Source organism: Buceros rhinoceros, unplaced genomic scaffold (assembly GCF_000710305.1).
Source record: "Buceros rhinoceros silvestris isolate BGI_N320 unplaced genomic scaffold, ASM71030v1 scaffold14585, whole genome shotgun sequence".
In the NCBI taxonomy this organism is placed as follows: Eukaryota; Metazoa; Chordata; class Aves; order Bucerotiformes; family Bucerotidae; genus Buceros; species Buceros rhinoceros.
The window spans coordinates 5723-10655 of record NW_010413520.1 but is presented as its reverse complement, the minus strand read 5'-3'; positions in this window follow the sequence as shown (position 1 = coordinate 10655).

The following is a 4933-nucleotide window of genomic DNA, read 5'->3' as shown; positions in this document are numbered from 1 at the left end:
ACACAGGACCAGAAGGCAACAGCTTCTTCTTTGTCCAAAGCCTTGAATACCAAAGAAGCCCAAAGACTGGTCTCTGAAACTTCTTTCACTCTGGATCCCTTGAGGGTCACTTCCTCTGCAAACCCTCATTCCACTGCAGCTCACTTGAAGCTGATTAACATTTAAGTGAGATTGATGTGCAGCCAGCTCCTTTGATAATAAAGAAGTGCAGAGTAACGTGTTTGCAATAGAAATCTATGGAAAAGGGCACATGCCTCCTCTTACCATTCTTATGTCTTTACACCTTGCTGGGAAAATAAGGGAAGAAAGAAAGTCAAAAGCCTTTACAGAGTCCAGGCTGGATATAGAGTTAGCAACAGGGTCAAGAGGTCACTTATAACCCAGCCAGAGTCTCCTGTCTCAGCGGGGAGTGTGTACACATGAAATCTGTGAATTTGAACCACAGCTCCTAGTAAAATGCCCTTCCAAGTCAGTGAGGGAAGCAGCAAGGTATTTAGTGGGAGACTAATGTTTTTTGCTGCAGAAAAAAAGCCGTATATTCTCAAAACTTTACAACACTAGTGCACCACTTCTGTTGATACAGGATTATAAAGGTACTATATGGAACACTGCATACCAAATCTTTCTTCCCTTTTTTTTCCCCCCTCTCATCATTTGCACATGTACTACATGATCCACTAGTATCTTTCTGGTTACAAAACTGGATGTAAATCAGTACTCTGGAAAAAACCTAGAAATTCAGGAAAATGTAAGAATATTTTGCTGCACAAGTGGGCTGAACAGTTAAAAATTCAGTAGAAATGTCTTAATTTTGAAACCGTACAGGAGTACAGAGAGGTATTTTAAAAAGCAATTTAGAGAACTGCAGACAATGTAAGGTGATAAGTAGAAAGGAATTTCATTTTTATTTGCTCTTTTACCTGCTTTAATTGGCAAATGTGTACGCTAATTGACTAAAACTTAGATAGCCATACCTATTTAACACCTGGCTAAGCATCACTTAGCTGCTCATCCCTGGATAACTATAATCATGCTAAACGCAATTTATGCTAATGCTGCCCTGTCTGAGTAGCAGTCATTGCCATTTGCCACTATTAGGCTAAAGTCCTAGGAGACATCCCAATTAAGTACAGCCTGAATGAGCAGCACATCTTCCATTACCTTCTCACTATTAACTTATTTCTTCAAAGGAGCGTAGAACTGCATCAACCTTTTTTTTCCCCCCTTTGGTTAAAAACCCCAATGCCTTGCCGTCTGAAAGAATTTTTTTTACTCTTATCAATCAAAATCAAATTGCCACTATTTAAAACAACTATATTGAAATGATACACATGCAGGAAAATGTGAATTGCTTTACAGATTTATGTATTACAAATTGTAACAAGAATTCTTGAACCAGAAAATTGTATCCTCTGGGCTTGGCTTAAAATTGATTGGAATTCATCCCAAATAGCCTACAGAAGATGACTGTTCATTTCTGTATACCCGTGTGACCTTACAGACTCCTGTGACTGCAGGGTCACAGAGCACAACCACCAGGCTGAGGGAAATCATCTCCTGAGTCAATAACCTTCAGGCTTCCCTTTGCTTTCCTGCAAACAGCTACCCACCAAGTTGTGAAAGCATGAGGAAAAAAGGAGAGAGCAGCCACCGCTACAGCAAAGCGGCCTCAGAAGGCACCTGGTAGGAGGCTGCCATTCACCAGCAAGACATGAACGTCCATGGGAGCAGAGTAAATGAGCAGAGAAGGAGAAAAGCACAGAAAGGAGAGGAGACACGTGAGAAGTGGGTAAATACAACGCCAGCAAGACCACACTGTGATAGGGTTTTTCCATGACACAAATACACAGTATCACAAACGGCAGAGAAGATGAGGTGCAAGAAAGCCCACAGTAATAGGACAGACATTACAGATTCTCTGGATTAACACTTTAAATTTTTTATCAAGACTGCTCTTCCACATAGGAGAAAGGGGAATAATTTATAGCTGAAATGAAGTCAGAGACTCTGTTCAGTTCCCTTATCTTTTTATTAGGGTCATGTCAAGGAGTTTGTGAAGTTATAGAGAAAATCCCAAAGGTAAGAAATCAGAACTAGGTGAAACAAGCAGCATTCACAGAAGCTGCAAAATCTGTTTGTAGAAGAATTACTGAGGACCTTTCGACTTCCATTTCACCTACCAGCTACCAGACAGACACTGAATGAAACCACTGCTTCCCTTCCACATCCTCCAAAGGACATGACTGACTATACCAACCACTTTGGAATGAAATCCTGAGGGAGAAGGAAGACAAATACCTACTCCCACGAGTCTGCTCTCTCCCATTTCTCCCAGATAGAAGTACATGCAGTTAAATACACCGTGACTTTCTCCTCAGTCATTAGGGCTGGAAGAAACGTAGGAGAGAATGAATTTCCCCCACGTTTCTGACAGCTGCCGGCAATCCTAAAAACATACCAAAGCTTTGCACTTTTTCTTTACTCCAAGTGCTCCACCCCACAGAGCTCCTGCACCTCTTTGGCTGCTCCCCAGCTACAACCCAGAGTGGCAGACTTGGGCACCCTACATTACCCTGGTCATTCATTTTTGATTCAGTTAGTTAAGATGCACTCCCAAGCACAGGCTTTTTGGAGACTTTTCTTATTGCAGTTCTCACACAACTTGAAAATGGGTTTTCTTGTAGCAAAACATTGGTTCTGCGTTTATTAAATTCTCCTCAAATGGTTTGGCATTGACACAACATAACTTGTTTTTCTAATTCATGCATGAAGTTTGTAGGGCAAATTATCCCCTGATGAAAGACTGTTGGCTTCATTCCTTCATAACGTCACTTGCTAACTCTCAAGGAGGAGCTTTGGCTACTTTGTGCAATACTCTAAGGCTTTAATCTGGCAGCCCTAAAACACGTGGCCTGATGGTTCTTCTTTGATGTCTTAGCATTGCCACAGTTCTGCATGCTTCCAAAATTTGTTAAACCTCTCACAGAGCTGATACATCTGATACTCAGCTCAGCCCTTCAGAGCCCAGCACTTTCAAGACTGAAAGCATTTGCATGACCTTCACTCCAATTTCCTTGCTGCAGCCTGATCCTCATGAAGCTGCAGAAGCCGTTCCCTCAGACGCACTTCCCACATCTCAACACTGCCCACCACCTCCTCTTGTGGGGAGGAGCCAGGAATCTCACCAGCTTTGCCACTGCTGCCTCTCTAGCCAGAAAGATGTCTGAGATGCTACAAATAATTTCCCTTTCTACTACCAAGGGCTACCTATATTCCATCTCTGCAAAAGGACACAGATGGACGTAGAAGGAGTTGCGTCTAAGTGCAGCTCAGCATCTAAGCTCTCCAAATCCCTGAGCTGTATTAACACAGAGACATCACTAGAGATGGTACAGCTAAGATTTATGTTCCATGCTGGTCCTCCTTCCCAATGTCACTTAATGATCACATGGCTGAAGTACTACTGTCAGGGAAAGGAGGACAGTCTGTCACTTGAGCCACAGTCACCACCAGTATTGCCCTAAAGACTCTGCGCTCTTGTAATGCTGGCAGGGTACTGGGGAGGGGGTCCCAGGGGCACAGGCCACTTCTGTCGGAGCATGCAGGACCCCACACTGTGTGCTGGCAGCATGAGGGGGGGTTCCCCAGCTACCAGTGTGCCATATTCAGCTGGTGCTTGGGGACAGACGGAGCTTACTGCTGCTCACCAACTGCTAGCCAGATGCAGCAAGCTGAAAAGTCAAGCAGCACGTTAGACCTCAACTTGTGTTATAAATGATCATAAAGGAAGACAGAATTCCAGGGGCAGGTACTATGAAAATCACTGACTGCTGTTGCAAACTTTTCATGGAGATTTTTTGGTGTTTTGGCTTAAATACTTCACAGCATTTATAAAATATGTGTAGGCAGGGGGCCTTCCTACGCTGAGCAGCACAGTTTTCAAGGCAAAGGCACACAGGTGAGGTAGGTTGTCAAGGCCACTGCAGTTTCTGCTCCTCCTTTGTAGCATCTCAGGATGGCCAGTCCAGCATTTTTGATGATTGCTGAACTTCCTTTACGTAAATAAAGGTGTTGTTACTATGCCTGTGAACCTCTGAACAGACTCTTTGCAGCAGATCCTGTAAATTTGATTTTGACAAGTAAGTATTTTCTGTTTTTGAGAATGCTTCTATCTTCCAGATCTAATTGGAAGAAGTGAGCCTTTGTTTGTAAGACATATTTAAGGATGTAATAAAGAAATACATCAAGTTGAGATCCTCAAAGCATACTACAAATATAACTGAAGAAGACAGCAGACTACGCTAGAACAGTTAATCTCTCCAGTGTGATCTATTTTATTATCAATGCTTCCTAGTTCTCCCTTGTTCTTCTTTATTCAGACAGAGAACATAGCAATCGTGCACAGACACTACCCACGAATCAGCTTGCAGCACACTTTTGCCAGCGATAGTCTGGGTGGATCATTGCTTCCCACATGCATGAAATCTACGTTAGATTGCAAAGCCATAATCAAGAAAGTTCAATCATTTCCCTAGGCCAACACCATCTACAGAATTGATTAAAAACCAGTCAAGCCTGGAAACCGTTCTCATTACACTCTGCAAAGCAAACGTGAGCAACAGTCTGCATCTCTAAACCACATTCATTCTGCCCAGTCCCACTTTCCAGTCCCTGCAATTTAGAAGAGCAAACAAACCCCAAATCTAATCTAAGGGATGCAATTCTATCAGTAAGAGCCTTTGGAGTGGCTGCAGCCCTTGTGCTGTAAAGCACCTGACTACAATGCCTTACTGTCTGCGCTCCCATGAAATGCGAAGCATTGCAGAGAATCCCAAACAATCCCTCTGTACATCCAAACAAATCAAACATACTGGGACAACTTTTCTTCGAACTCAAAAGACAAGCAACCAACCCAGCCAGATTCGAAACAAAT